This window comes from Amblyomma mixtum, chromosome 2 (assembly GCF_055824585.1).
Source record: "Amblyomma mixtum isolate Tamu chromosome 2, ASM5582458v1, whole genome shotgun sequence".
Taxonomy (NCBI): Eukaryota; Metazoa; Arthropoda; class Arachnida; order Ixodida; family Ixodidae; genus Amblyomma; species Amblyomma mixtum.
This window is the reverse complement of record NC_143013.1, coordinates 1,745,256-1,761,403: the sequence shown is the minus strand read 5'-3', so window position 1 is coordinate 1,761,403 and position 16,148 is coordinate 1,745,256. Positions and strand designations below refer to the sequence as shown.

The 16,148-nt window shown below is 47.5% G+C and overlaps 1 pseudogene across 1 annotated transcript in view; it reads right to left on the bottom strand.

Moving 5' to 3' along the window:
* The window catches only part of LOC149358210 (uncharacterized), a 59,718-nt pseudogene that overhangs the window by 10,332 nt on the left and 33,238 nt on the right, over positions 1–16,148 (bottom strand). The gene's annotated exons all lie outside the window — the stretch shown is intronic.

Genomic DNA, 16,148 nt, shown 5'->3' with positions numbered 1-16,148 from the left:
CTAAATGTTATGAAACATTAAACGGTTAATATTTATTGATTTCTGCTTGTATTTAAAAGTCGTGCACCTATTTTTTCTCCTCTCATATTCTTCTGGTGTGGATGCTAACATTCTGTGCAGGAAATATGTACCCTTGTTGTATCTTTTTGATTGTGCATTTTTCATTTGCTGATTGACTGTACTATGTTGATTGGCCATCAGCTTGTATAATGGCTGTAGAAGATGTTCATCGCAGCTTTAATCTAGGAGATTGACTATAATGTGGTGGGAAGAAAAGGAAAGGAAAAGGAAAGGAAATCAACGAAGGAAATCATTTCCTCTACTTTTCATCGTTTTTGTTTTCCGTGATGTCACCTCGCATCCTTCATAAGGTGCCCGTGTCGGCATGCGTGAACATTCGGTTGTTAGTGCGCGCTTGTGTTTTGTTCTTCCAACATCCAGTTCTTTTGGCACCATTCCTCCATGTGTTCAAGAGAACGGGGGCCGTGGAAAAACTAAAGGAGGGGATCAGTCGCATAACAGAGAACATTAAAGACGGAACTTGATAACGTTATTGCATGATAATAGCCACCATGGCTATCTATAGCGTATTTATTGGTAGTCCTAACACGTATCATGTGGCAAACCTTCGAGTAAAAATTAAAAAATAAGGCAATGGTATTTTTAGACCGCATTGTATTAATCAATCGTCATATATTTCCGCTTTGAAAAGTGCACTGCTCTGCGCATTTCCATTGCGCATCAAGCCCATTATCAAAATACCACTTTGTAACACGAATGTGTGATAAATGTTCGCGACATCGAAGAAAATAATCAAATAAAAAAGAAAACAGTCAGGCCACTTGTACGCTTTAGCTTCGGTTACCGTTGGAAACGCTGGATGTTACCTTCACTTTTTGCCAACTTGGTGGTGGTTCGTTGCATTCAGCTAAGCTTCTTTTTTTCCCCTCTTCTACGTTCTATTTACAACTGAGTATGATAAGCGTTAGAGGCATATTCACTTCGCAGGCAGGCAACTCCTGTACGCTTGATTTCTTGAGCGAAATTGTCTTCATTTTCTCGCACACGGTTTTAGGTGTTCTAACTTTGGAGGTCGTGTATTCAGAATAAATGATTGCATACTACATTTACGCTTTTACGTCAATTTTGAACGACGGAAAGTTGGCCGAACTGTCTGAAATTTAACACTATTGCAACAACATCGAATACGACGGACGATTGAAGAGGGAAGACAACACGACGCTACCAAGTGAATAATTTATACATTAACTGCGCGTATATGGGAAGGCATTAAAAGCAACAAAAGTACAAAGAAAAACATCAACCAAAAGTACCCCCCCCCCCCCCCCCCCCCCCCCCTCTCTGCGCAAGCAAGTAAGACCAAAGGAAACGCAAGCATATATCATTTGCTGTCCCGGTATCTATAAATAATGAGATGCCAGCACAGACTGAACAGCATAATATAAGTGTTTTCCTGGGATTCTTTTTCGCCCTTTTTGTTCTTTTAGTTACTTTTCACAGATTCGGATTTTTCTTTATAAATAATACAGCCGAAAGTCAACGCCGCGTTATCTTCCGTCTTCGATCGTTCTTTGTACTTTGCTCTGTTGGAAACATGCTTCAGCTACATTAATTCGTTAACGACTGAGCATTTCCTTCCTCTCAGATCAATTAATGTTCAAGAACAACGGGCCCAAAGAAAGACTTGTGTCTCTAGTATCGCTATCTTAGCTCTTGTCTTCATTCTTCGTCGCAAGATAAGAAAAACAAACACAAAGAAACATGCATCAAGTGAAAATTACTCTCTGCTCATTATTTTGCCTCCAGGCTCTTTAGCCCCGTCCTTCTGCTCTGAATAAGAAATAAAATACGGAACAAAGATAGCGGACTTAGCTACATTTCCTAAGCAGCATGTAAAAAAAAAAAAAAAAAAACTAGCCTTGCATTCGATGTCTACGCGGTTAGCCATATGCCGTTCCTCCGTTACTCTCAGCCAACCCGCTCGCACCTTGATGTCTGTTCTAGGCTCTTAGCCGCCATTGCACAATGCCCGTTTCTATTTCGGCTTTTACTTTCTTTCTTTTTTCCCCCGCCATCGGATACAAGCATCCAACTACCCCTTCACCGTGGGGCCCCAGCTGTGTTTCGTCCGTTCCGTTTTGCTTGTCTTCCCGATGTGGCCGACAGAAGGATCCTTAACGTCGTTATTATCCTGTCCTGAGGCTTCTCGGTCTCCTCTTCTCCGGTGCGTTCGACTTGTATCGCGGTCCCTTTTTTCTTTTTCTCATTGTATTTAGCTGCCCCGTCCCTCTCGTTTCCCCCGAAGCTCTCTAGCTGGGATGCTGTCGCCTGCCCGGAATGGCAGACGTTGCCACGGTCCTTTTCCTAGCATTTACTTGTCCCGTTCCTTATAGGCGCTCTACCACCACCCCTTTCTCCTTACTTGACTTCTTCTTTTACCCTTCACTCTATCCCCTTCCCTCTCTTTCCACCTCTTTCCCACCCACAGGCGTTACGCTGAAGCCTGCTGAGCGGCGAAGCTTCGCAGCTGTTGGTGGCCCGGCGGTAATTTCGTTTCTCCATCATTATTGTTTTCTTTTTATCCCTGCTACCGGTCTCCGGCGGGAAGGGAAAGGTTCGTGTGTGTTTGTGTGGTGCTTGTGCGTTTGCGCAGTGTGAGTGTGCGTGGGTGGCGGCATCTGGAGGTGATGAGTCCTTATAGCCCTTATGGCTTCTTCGTACTGCGACGACGCTCGGATTCGGCTCCCTTGTCCCTCGAATGCGGGTCCGTCATGGACCGGGAAAGAGAGGAAGTAAATAAATAAAACGGGGAGTTAGTAAAAATAATAAGCGAGGCGTGGGTGCGCGACGTGGTTCATGCTTGCCACAGCGTGCGAAAGGGCTGCTCTAACCGGCGATGGAAGCGACGCGGAGACGCTGGGAATGAAAGGAGGAAAAACAGTTCGGAAATGGTGCGGCTGTTTCGAGACCGCCTCTCTGTGGGCGCGAAAGTGCCTCCAAAACGTGGTTCACTTTGCGCGCACTTCTTGGGTGCCGCGGATGAAAGGCGGCCGCTTTGTGAGGATAGAAAAACAAATAAAAGTGGACCCGAGTCGTCCAGTCTACGTTAACTCCGTGCGTACTGACGGAGGTTCCTATATGGAGACTGTGCGCACACTATATAAAACGCAAAGAAGAAAAAAACACTGACGAATTACTTTCTCTTGTCAGAAATGCTGAAATTCCAGCTTTACAAGGTGTGGTGTTGAGGGGTTTATTGCGATTAGCCCTGGCCAGTGCCGATCCATAAGCTCTGACTAAGTGGGCATCAGCGATTGTTCACCGTTATGCGAACGGAAATGAGTGCACTTATTTGCATACGGATGCGGAGCTTGACATCCAAAGAAAAATTTACTGTGTACCAAAAAACAGTGCAGGATCCAGCTGAGCCCTTTGGAAGTTTTAAAAAATTTCCAGGCTGTGTGTAGGCTATATGTGGTTCACTTTAATGACAACACGTCAACAGTCGCTAAGTCATGGACCTTTAATTGTAGAGGTCTACCGGAGATTTCAGCTTTAATGTCGAGTTCGTACAGCTGTCTAGAATCGTTGGGCCATTACTAAGAAACATTTTATCGATTCTGCATCTTAGGCACGCATTCTTGAGCATCATACCGGCAAGTGAAACAATTTCTGAAGCGAAAGCTTCACTACGCTGGGTAAAGTCATGGTCACAGTGTCTGGAGGTTTCTTTTGACCTTCAGAAAAAGCAAAGGGAAGGAAAGGTGCGTAACTGGCCCACTGGGACAGTGGACAAGCTACGCGGCGGTAGTGACAGATGTGCGCTGCATGCGTTGGCATTGACAACGCTGTAGCAGAAACGCGGCGCTGAAGCCATAGGCCGTCGGCGTTCATTGTGTTATTGGCGTTGACGGTCACAACGTCTTACACTCCGATCTTTTTACGGAAAGGAAGTGCGCATAACTGGCTCCCTGGGTCAGTGGACGCCTGAATTGCGCTTATAGGTACGTGGGGTGATGAGAGAGAGATGTGGAACTGGTGGAGGCCCACCGACAGGTCCAATACATCAGGCTCACACAAACTTCCACAGGTCGGTATATCCTGGACTCACTCGGCATCAGAATACCGACCAACGACCCAACCCTTCTCGCCATCACACGACCCCTTCACCGGGAACTTCTCATTAGGCCGCTCCCGAGGAATATGCACCCGTCCCACCATGAGCAGCGCCGCAGAGCCCGTGCGAAGGCACTCCATCGAGCGTACGGCCCCGAGCCGGACGCCGTACGGGTGGACGCTGCTTGCACGGGTGTTGAAGCGATAGCAGCTGTGGTGGACTCTTCATCCACCCAACTCACACTACCTCGCCCTCCAGACACGTCCCCAGAGGCTGCAGAGGAAGCCGCCATTGCACTTGCTATCACTCGCACGGAAGCCCGGTATATATTAAGTGACTCTAAAACTGCGATCTTAAATTTTGCTCGAGGCCGAGTTCATGTCCCTGCTTTTGGCATACTGGACTCGCCCTATGCACCCCCGCCCCGCCATATGGAGCTGATATGGGTGCCTGCGCACTCCGGGAATCCCGGAAACGAGGCTGCCAACCTTTTAGCCCGAGGTTCTTTAAACCGGGCTCAGGTGGCCTCGGATCGGGGATTCACGAAGGAGCGCATGCACACATTCAGTGAGCTGACCCAGGCATCAGTCATGGGCAGTATGGAAGATACATGTATCTTCGATACTATCTTTCGATACATTTTGTGTATCGGTATTAGGTATCGCGTGCTGAAATCTAGAGTATCGGAGTATCGGTATCGAAAATACATTTTTAGTGTATCGTGTATTTTACGATACTCGATACAAAAAAAAAACCTGTAAAAGCGCTCGCTCAGGCGGTAGTACAAGACGGGCGGCAGCACCTTCGCTGCTTTTTAGCCAACTCCCAAGCTACCACTTCTGGATCAGCGTTTCTCGGAGTTAGGAATGGATTCACCCGCAGGTTTGACCATCTTTTGAAGATGAATCCGAGTGCAGAAGAGGCAACCGTTGCTGCTGTTCTACACCCCTTTTTCAAGTTGCGGTGGTTGCCAGCAGAAATGGAAGACTTCCGCCGTCATGCTCAGAAGCTTACAGAAGCTGTTGTCGACTATGTCAGCACAACACAAGCCGGGCATTCTTCCGCACGCGAGGCAGTGGGATCATCGGCGCCAGCAGCATCAAATGCGTCAGCTGACGCATTCTTTTCATTTGAAGAGACAAGCGGTATAACCAGCCGTAGCTCTCAGAAGGCGTTAGTGAAGCTTCAGTTTCTCAATTATTTACAAGATCCTCGAGTTGATGTGGCTATGCTTCATTCTTATCCACTGATAAGAGGCGCCTTCGTCAACTATAATACTGCGACGTGCTCGTCTGCTCCTGTAGAGAGGCTTTTTTCATTTGCCTCCCTTATAGCGCGCCCACATCGCGGGGCTCTTTCGGACCGGCGGTTCGAGCAAATGTTGTTACTTAAGACCTTCAAGTAAACGTAACGAATACATTTAGCCTAATAAAAACGTTCAGCCATTTTACTTGTTGTTTTAATTCCAGCTTTTCAAGAATAGTTTCAGCTTCAGAAGTTTGTTATCGCAGTACTGGCAAACTAACTGTTCGGTTCCCAAGCGCACGGAGCTTGCATCATTTAGTTTGATCCAAGGCACAGGCCATCGGGTAAGTACTCTATAGTATCGAACCGAAAACAGAAAGCGTTTCAGGTTTATTCATATAGCCAAGTGCTCACAGACTGGTTCGTATGAGGAACTTTGGGTTAAATGATTTTTCGCTAAGCTGCTTACGGAAGCGATCACTTCAACATATACCAGGTGTCCCAGCTAAATGTAACCAAACTTTTAAAAAAGGCGAAGTGTCCTAGTCATGCAGTGAAATCAACTCAGGGTTGTTCATAGTCGCGTGGCCTAATCGTGAGTATTTTTTCGCTCTTTAAAGTTAATTAATTAGTTAAGTATAATTAGCTAATTTTTAATTATTAACTTCAGGAAGAAAGTGTCAATGCAAAAGTTTTAGATCACCTCGAAAAACCGCTAGTAGTGCTGTTTCCGTCAAGTTACGATTTACGTAGCTTCATTTATTGGCCTTGAAAGAAAAGTGTCACGTGACCAGCTGCTCGCTCACTTCTCTGCCCCAATGTGCACCCAAAGTCTCATCGAGGTGAGGACTTCAAGGTGCCCTGCGACGTAGATAAAGCATGGGGTCTTTATTCTTTGTATGCAGAGTAAGGGACATTGTGAGTCCGGAACGCGCAATGAGATCACCGAAATCATAATATTTGATATTTTAATCTTCGCTAGAAATGTTTGTTTCGAGCCGATGGTGTCGCAACGCGGCGGCCATTTGCGGCAGCGGAAATGAGGTGGCATCCAGATAGGGCGCTGCCTTTCTCATTAGTTGGACGTCCAGTTTGCATATTGTTCCTTTATACTTGCGAAATGAATCCAAAATATTATGTCTGTGAAAACTGAAGGTTTTTTCGCATGCCACAAAATTTGGAAAGAAGCAGGGAAAGCGAACGAAAACTAACAAGAATACAGCTAGGGGCGACACTTTCCATTCCGCTTCAAACCTTGGTGACGGCCAGCGCTGTTCAAAAAACGTTGGCTCAAAACAGAAAGCGCGCGCGTCGAGATAACCATACCAAGACGGGAGCGAAAAAAAAAGCCAGTCGACACACCTTGCCCAGAATTGGGAAGAGAAAGGCCGGACAGGAGACGGGAGTCGATTTTGGGGGGGGGGGGGGGCTACTGCCTACAGCCTTCCAGTCCGACTAAAAAAGAAACTTCGGGGAGCTTCCTTTGTGGTTAGTCACCCCTGCCCTGACTACGGCGTCGCGTACACGGGGGAAAGACGCCGTCAAAATGAGCGGCTGTCTACAGCCCCGACAAAGCAACAACTGCATGCACGCTTCCGCTGCGTCTGCGCTAGGTGCGGTTCTGATTGGTAGCGCCCAATCTCGGTACTGGGTGAGTGAAATGGGCGAGTGAAGTGCGTTTTCGTCTGAGCTTTTCATTTCGAATTTTCAGAGTGGAATAACTTTCGTTTGCATGCTCCGATTTCAATAATTCTTTTTGCTCTGGTCTCTGGAAAGCATGACGAATCTATTTAATGATATTAACTGGTTAAAGGGCGGTAAAAAAACTACTTTACGTAAATATTACTTAGCTCCAAATGTCTCAGTAAGCTGTTTCTCGAAGCGATCTACAACTTTTCCATTGACACTTTGTTCCTACAACTTTTCCATTGACATTTTGTTCCTGAAGTCAATAAATAAAAAGTTAGCTAATTAAGCTTAACTAATTAGTCAACCTTGAAGAATGAAAAAATACTGCGGACTAGGTCACGCGACTCTAAACAACCCTCATTTGGTTTCAGACGGCTAGGACACCCCGTGTTTTTTAAAAGCTTGGTTACATCTAGCTGGGACACCTGGTATATGGCTTTAGTCCAAATTAAAGTTCTAACAAGGCTAAGTGCGCAGACAGCGGAGCTTCAACAGATCCATGCCGTCGGATTCATTTATAAGTCCTTTCTGGAAAAGTGCTCCATAGAAATACACTAAAGGTTACAGAAACCACGCGTACATTTCCTAAGTTCTCCAATTATATTACCGGAATTATTAGACAGTGATTTCAGTTATGTAAACTTTGTTAGTCGTAATATAACCTGTATTATATTTGATATTTTAGTGATGTATCGAAGTATCGAAGATACAGTATCGAGTATCTGTATCGAAAATTGATTTCGGTTCTGTATCTGTATCGGAGATACAATTTTCAAAGGTATCGAGTATCGTATCGAAGATACTATTTTGAAGTATCTTGCCCAGCCCTGCCAGGCATACAGAGCCTCACGCCAGCTCTACCCCCCGCCCCACCCCTCCCTAGATAACAAACACGCAACACTCTGGCGCAGACTACAGACACACTCTCTCCCCTCACCCCTTAAAGGGAGACTGAAGCACTTTTTCTGAAAATCGGGCTGGCAGCGGCATCCTATAGTTCTTCATGCTGTATACTGGAATATCGCATCCAAATAAGGCAAAAACAAGCGCGAATTGCCTTTTTTTGCCGAAATATGCGGCCTGTGCCGCGGGCCACGCCGGCCTGTGCCGCGGGCCACGCCGCGCGGCGCGCCGCCGCCCGTGATTGGTCAAGAGAGGTAGTGACGTCACTTTGAGGACTGGAGAAGCTGCCGATGCGGATCCGGCGCTGCGTTGAGGGCAGATCGCAGCTTTCCGTGTCGTTGTAAAAGCGAATACGGCGACTATTTTTTTTTACTGACCACCGAAGAAAAGGATACTACAGTTTGCTCATTCCACGTATCGCCTGAAACCAAAAAAGACACAAGAAAAAATTCTATGCCTAGCACAAGCATACGCCAGCATCAAAGACGCGATGCAGACCATGCGTAAAAGGTGCCAGCACAACCTCGGCTCATACTCTCGGAAAGGAAGGGGTGCGAACAATACTCAAGTCAATTACCACCACCGGACGCCTCTTGGCTCGCCCGGAGGAGCGTCATCCTAAAGAAAAGGCCCAAAGCACTGTGTACAAAAAATCCTGTTCTCAGTACCCGGCGTTGCAGGTTGGGGCAAGAAAGTATTTCAAGGAAACGATGAAGGAGCACAAAGTTGGTGTCAAAATTAGCGAAGCGCAGTGCATTGGCCAAGCACTGCGAGACATGTGACCACAAGATAGTGACGCAATCATGGTGCGCTGGAAACCAAGCCAAATAGGCGCACAAATACGCTTCACTCCTGGCGCGTTCAGCAGATGCCAGAAAATATTAATCGCTGCCTCGGAAACGTTCGCCCTTCCTAGATTTGCAGTTTAGGTTCAGAGAAGTAGTTGCCTACTATATGTGTGTTTAAAAGCCAAGCTAGCTGCAACTCGCCTGCTGCCACAACTTGATGAAGAAACCGAGTAAGGTTGCGGTGTTTTTTTGCAAAAACTCGGTTGGCATTCATTTCTCTCATAAATTTGCATATGAAATCAACGTCGAACGCTTTCATTTTAATTGCTTAGCTAGGATTAAACGAGATGCCGCATATGAAGAGCTTCGATGCTTGCTTGCTTTGCTTTATTGTGCTTTGCTCTGCTTGCCTGCTTGCTTGCTTGCTTGCTTGCTTGCTTGCTTGCTTGCTTGCTTGCTTGCTTGCTTGCTTGCTTGCTTGCTTGGACACGTCGAAATGTGTATAAAATCACTAACCGAGCCTTGCTGAGCACGTCTCAGGTGGTCTGGCCGCACCTAAGCTGAGGAGAGCGATACATGCTTAAGCCTCTATAAGGTTTCTTCAGGGGCTAAGTGAGCATGTTTCTACTTTTAAAAGAGGCGCTTCTTCGGAATGGTCGGAATGGGGACACGCCTCTTATGCGCGAGGAAATCGATGAAACTGTGTCATGGTTCAGCCGCGCCTTTTCGACAGAAATCTCCAGAGATCACACTAGGACAAGCTCTGCCTGTAGCCGCTGTTACGAAAGTGTTTCGAGCAGAGTAAGCTTGCTTTAGTCGGCTTGAATTCTTCGTCACAGCAGCGAGAGGTTGCGCTGCGAGCTTGTGATCTTGCGGAAAACAGTGGAAGACGACACAGTCGCGGCCGTAGTTGTTCGTGGACACGAACGCAGAGTAGTACCTGTTGAATCTGATTCTCAAGGTCGGCTGACACGCTTTGTACGTCACAACGCACGCAGTACGAGGAACAACGCATGCAGCACGAGAAACAACGCGCGCTGAAAGCGCGCTCGGGTGCGCCGAAGCATCCCCGGCTCCTCAACATGACGTCACGCTGGCCGACATGGACGAGGTTTCCCTCTCCGCTGTTCCCCTCTCCTGCGCTCGCGCGGGGCGCGGGAAATTTAAACATCGCGTTTTTAATTGGTGATTGCGCCACTGTTTTAGCCAAAATCGAAAAACTAATTGCACAGACGTCATCAGCAATGACACTACTTCAAAACCCTAGAAGGTTAGCTGATTCGAAAACCGCCTCAGTATCCCTTTAACCAAGCCCACTATCATCCATCCTTTCCCACTTCCGCATGCGCCCTGTGCCCAGAACCCTTCGCTTCTTCCCTCCACATCCTTTCCCTCTGCCCGGCGGACCCTCCCCCGCGGGACCTAGAGAACCTCAAGAGAACCTGGGAGAACTGGGAGACCCTGCTGCGCTCGGAGGACCCGGCCGTGCAGACCATCGCCACCGGCCGTGCTGCCAGTGTTATGGACCTCAGGAACATAAACACTTGAGTGCAGGGGGGTCGTGCGGGGACCCTGGGGCGTGCCCCGAATTCCTGTTGAAATAAAGTTTTCTCTCTCTCTCTCTATGTGGGCTGCACGTAGCGCTGACAACGGTGCGCGAACTCTCGCGATCAAACATTAACTGCCGCCTGCCGGGGTGGCAGGCTGGGTGGGGACATGAGTGCGGATATAAAGATAAGCAAGAATTTCTTACCACTTATGCGGGAAAACATCCCGTTCCTCTCGCTCGTAACGGCTCCCACAACTGTGACAACCTCGCGAAATATGCGCAGACCTCGTCTTTGAGAACCAGGCATTGGTGCAGCAAGTCGAGTATATATCCATCTATTTCTCCGACCGGACCGCAAAGCTTCCTCCATGATAATCAAGAACTGTTAGTGGAGTGTTTCTTGAAGAAGGAAAATGTGTGAAAAATAGCAAGTTGTCTGTAATTGTACATTCATGTCTTGCTCGAATTCTTTGCCTCAATCTATCGAAGAGGTGAAACAGCTGATGAGCTGCCCTCAAATTTTGCATTAGGAAGTAACGTAATCGTCGGCAATTTTTTTTTCACCTTCAAAAATTTCTTAGCAGTCAGTTATTTCTAACCCGCCGCGGTGGCTCAGTGGTTAGGGCGCTCGGCTACTGATCCAGAGTACCCGGGTTCGAACCCGACCGCGGCGGCAGCGTTTCGACGGAGGCGAAACGCAAAAGGCGCCCGTGTGCTGTGCGATGTCAATGCACATTAAAGATCCCCAGGTGGTCAAAATTATTCCGGAGCCCTCCACTACGACACCTCTTCCTTTCTTTGTTCTTTAAGTCCCTCCTTTACCCCTTCCCTTACGGGGCGGTTAAGGTGTCCACCGAGATATGTGAGACAGATACTGCGCCATTTCGTTTCCTCAAAAACCAATTTACCAATTTTTACCAATTTACCTAATCTTAAGCGTTCGAAACTACAAGTTAACGTTTTCACGCTTTCTTTCAAAGACTGCATAGAGTGACGTTCTTCATCGATGGTACTAGCTATTCGTTTTTCACATTTTCGATCCAATGTTGGTGATTTTTAAAGTGGTAGGTCGAATGCAACATCCACTGCTCGGGCGTCAACTGCACGTCTACACTGCTGCACGCGAACACGCTCTCCTCCTCTTATCTCGTACGAGGAAGCCAGCCTAAGGAGGTGTGCGCACCACGTGACTTTTGGTGACGGAAGCTAGGAGTCGTATACATAAATAGAAAAAATAAGCATAACTGGCATGTTCCTTCATAGGAAACCTAACCTAAATGACGGAGTGACGACAAAAAATTCACAGGGCACCTAAACCCGCCGGCTTGGCTCAGTAGTTACGGCGTTCGGCTGCTGACCCGAAAGACGCGGGTTCGATCCGGGCCGCGGCGGCCGAATTTCGATGAAGGCGAAATTCTAGAGGCCCGTGTACTGTGCTATGTCAGTGCACGTTAAAGAACCCCAGGTGGTCGAAATTTCCGGAGCCCTTCACTACGGCGTTTCTCATAGCCTGAGTTGCTTTGGGACGTTAAACCCCAATAAACAAAAAAAAAATCACAGGGCACCTAATTATGTGTTGGCAACATTCGCAGCTGTCGATGCCTTTACCAGAAGTGATGCCACTTACGGTCTAGTTACGTCACTTCCCTCCAGCCAATGGGAATGCTCCGGACTGGTGACATCACTTCCGCCTAACCAATTGGAATGCTCCGGCCGGGTGATGTCATCCTGTCTCCAGCCAGAGGGCGAATTTTATGACCGATGACGCATTGTGACCTCACAGCCTTATAGTGCTATCGAATTAAAGAAAAAGCTACTTCGTAGGCGGCTTCGTTACATACAAGTGCATCAATTAAAATCGAGATAAGCATCAGCACGCGAGTGCTACATATATCTCATTTCGAGGGGAATGACTCCGCTGTGATAAAGCTTGCGAAGGGACATTTGCGAAACTAGGTGGAAGGCGGAACAAATTAAGGCTTAATTAAGGCGCACTCCTCGCCTCGCCTGCATCGAAAACCCCGATCCAGGCGCGTCTCTCTGCCCCCTCATGCCGGTGCTAATATCGTTACCGATTCTCGTCCTCCTAGCTGCAGGGCACCACCGACGGTTTCTGGTCGCCGCTGCGTAATTTCAAGTTAGCTTCTCCAGGACTCACAGGGCGCACATAGGCGTCGACAAGAAGGCTGGAAAACGACTATACACAGCACTGATTATTCCGATGTCCCTCTTCTCGAAACGGGCGACGCGTGTTTTGTAATCATCTTTGCTTCGTTATTCTTCTCTTCTTGATCTTTCTGAGTTGTTCCCCGTATTTATGCCGGTACACGTCAGAATCGAGAATTAATTCTTAGCGCCGTCGCCCTTTTTCTGCATTCTTTTGGGCTACCGTGTTCGCGCTCTATACGACAGATGACTCACGGACAAAACCAACAGTCAGCAACAAAAAGAGCAAACAAAGAGAAGAGCCCCGCGAACAAAACCACAAATAGCAACAAAAAGAGCAAAGAAAAGAGCCAACGGAAGCATTCAAGTACTTATTTCAAAATCAAGAGTGCAAACGAAAGAAGGCTTTGGCTGATGAAGGTCAAATACTGCCGCGGTCGACTTTTGAATTACTACTTGTGACGACCGCTATCCATATAGGCAGGAACTATGAGGCGGTGTTGATTTAAATGCCCTGTGACCGATGACTCCTCCGTGTTCTCGTCCGCGTGTGTAATTTCTCGCTCGCGATTCGTTTGTTCACGATAGCTCCTGTGTAGGCGTACGTGTCGCTGTTTGATTACATTCGAGGGGACGGAAAAGGCAGTAACTACAAGAGCAGGATTCTGAAGACGGATATTTAACTGGAAACAGAAAGCAAGTCAGAGCAGCGAATACGGAACAAAGCCAAATGCACAAAAAATGTTTGAGCAGATTATTTCTGATACGTTGATTCATAATCCTTGACCGCCATAATCATGATGGCGGAACATATATTACACCCAGCGAGGGCACTAATCGAAAACTCACTCATGAAAAAAAAAAAAATGTGATGCTCGGTCACCTCGAATTTCCTCTTACAATCGGAGTTTTATTTTTTGTTATTACGTACGCTGAGACTTACCCGGAAATGACGGAATTTAACAAGGCATGCGGTCTATTTTTACCAATATATGTAATCCTTGAGCATTCTGCCTTTTTTTTTTAAATCGTCAATAAACTGGCCTGTTGGGAAAAAAATGGCGAAGGAGGGTTGTAAATAAATCCCAAGTTTGTCTATTTGAACGCTATCCGACAACGTGTACTCTGCGAGCCATACATACCAAATATTGATATATCGCCCGTATATTTATATGTGGCAGGCTGACTAAGACGTGTATATATATGGCGTCGACAGCAAAGCGCATACATTCACTGCAACAGGGGGGACATTCAGAACAGCATCGAAAACACCTAAGTACTACACATCGCCCTCGAACTGTTTCCGCGTTCTCGCCCGGGCTAAAGCGACGCCGAAAAAAAAAGGCAAAATAAAATAAACACCTCCGCAAAAGTGACACCGGTATAAACAAATGGCAATCGCGTACTCGGGCCACATATCAGCGGGGCTATATGGCTGTTGGGCGCTCGTTTCTTTTTCCATCGGGCACGTATACACATACATTCTGGCCCATACACGACCGCGCCGCCCCTGGATGTCCACTTCGCGACCATCAAGCCGCGCCGCCTGACGGCGATGTTGCTCGAAGGCGCAATCTGCGAGGCACCGATAGAGGGACGTCGGAGCTGGGATCGGATGGGGCAAGTTTGTGCGCGCCCTCCGCTGAGACTTGCGCAAATATTTGGACAGCGCGCCGCCGCGCCTGCCCGCGGAGATAGAGAGAGTAGACACAAAAACCCTTATTTACCGACGGCAGCCGCTCCTTTCGTATATATAGTACCTCCCCCCTTCAGGCGACGCCCACTGCGACAGTTTGGAAACAAACCCGCTGGAGGAGGCTACTTTTCTGGGGGAGCACTTTAGAGGCCCTGGAATAGCCGAGCAACGTGGCGTCGGAAGAAGAGGATTGGGCTTAGAGCAGGTTCCGTTGAACGCAAAACCCTTCCATCTAGCCCGCCTCCGTATTTTCTTTTTTTCTTTTTGTTTTGATCCCGCGCGCAAATGTGCTGGCGGCGGCATAGCCGAACAGCGCCGAAGGGGCTGCATAAGCATACATAGCGAAATATTAATATATGAAAGAGCCCCGCGCGTGCGAGTACCAGAGCCGCGTTTCGGCAAAGTCGGCGCCCGTAAGCTCTCTTCTTGTGCGATCGTAGCAGCGAAGTATACATGCCCGGAAGGGCGTTCTTTATATAGTACGTGGTAAAATGCTGGCGGTTGGACTTTTGTTGTGGTACATAAAGCATTCGTTTTTCTCGAACGAGACGTGTCGGTAAAAAAGAATAACATAACTCCGAGAGCGTGTCTTTCGACTGATAGAGATGGAAATGAACAGTTTTTAAGTGAGACCACGCGGAAGACAGCTCGGAATGCAGCGTGGTAGTGCGCTCTGTGTTTGTCGTACTCCCTAGGACATTTTCTATGTGTGTTTTATATTCGTGCTGGATTTTGCGTCGCAGTCTTCCATGCAGCATGGCCGAAAGATATTAGAAAGTGTAAGCTGTGTTTCGATGAGGCACTTCGGAATAACGGAACGGGAAAGAACGGTGTTTTTTAGGAGTATTAAGAATTCACATTTCGCACTTTTGAAGTCTGGACTGTGTACAAAAGGTTTACTGAAGGTCCAAGAAGTAGTTAGTTTCCCGTTACATTACGTTATTTAAACCCGTACACCTGATGATATGAAAGCCTGTTGTTTACCCTAGCATTTTTCTCCAATGCTGCCTGCACACTGTAGTACGCTTGTTTGTTATTTAAGAGGATAACCGGGTAGTTTTCTTCCATTTTTATAAATGGCTGTCCGTTAACGTCAAACAAGCTGCTGGTGGTAAACGCAACGCTTGATTTGTCTTTATGGTTGGTGAATTAAACGCTTAAGATGCCTGAGGCTTAGGGCAGGGTAAGTGTAAGGCTTAAAGTGCTTAAAGGGACTATGCGATAAATTAACTGAGATTACGGGAAATAGACGAGAGATAGGCATTCCATCATTCGTCACCCTAGTGCAAGAATGTTTGAGCTAGCGTCAACAACAACGAAGATATAGACGATTAAAAATTACACTCCTCCTCTCCCCCCTCAACTCGTACACGCGAGGCACCAGAAAAAAATAAAGAAAACAGCTCTGGGACTGGGCTCCGCCCATGAATGCGTCATTCGCTGACGTTCGGTTTGCGACTTCCGGTTGTCGCACCCAGCACCCCAGCAGCAGCGTCGGCAGCGTCTCTCCGGTCTCCCTTCGCCTTCTTGGATTGCGGCGCGCATAAAATTTCTATGCTTGTCACTGCGAAAAAGACACTGCGAGTGGCTCCGGGGCTCCCGACAAAAAGAGGCGGCAGAGGTAAATTGAAACGATATGCATGAAGGCAGTGCCTTGGCTCGCGATTGGCCGAGGGGTTCGCGCGGCGGCACAAGCAGACGATTTTCATGGCTACCGGAAGTGTGCCCGTAACGTCGTGGCTGTCGTGACTCCAGCGAATGACAGCGTGTGGTGGCCTGCCGACGTCACGGCACTGGTGACGTCTATTTTCACGATTTTAGTTTCAAAATTGGTCACTACGAAGACACCAATCGGCCCGCGAATTTTAAGAAACATGGTTTTTAAAAATTAATAATAATAAATTGCCGGCTCAATTCCGAAGACTCATACTTGGTGAGAAAGCTTCTTAGCATCATTTCTATGCATTGAAAACA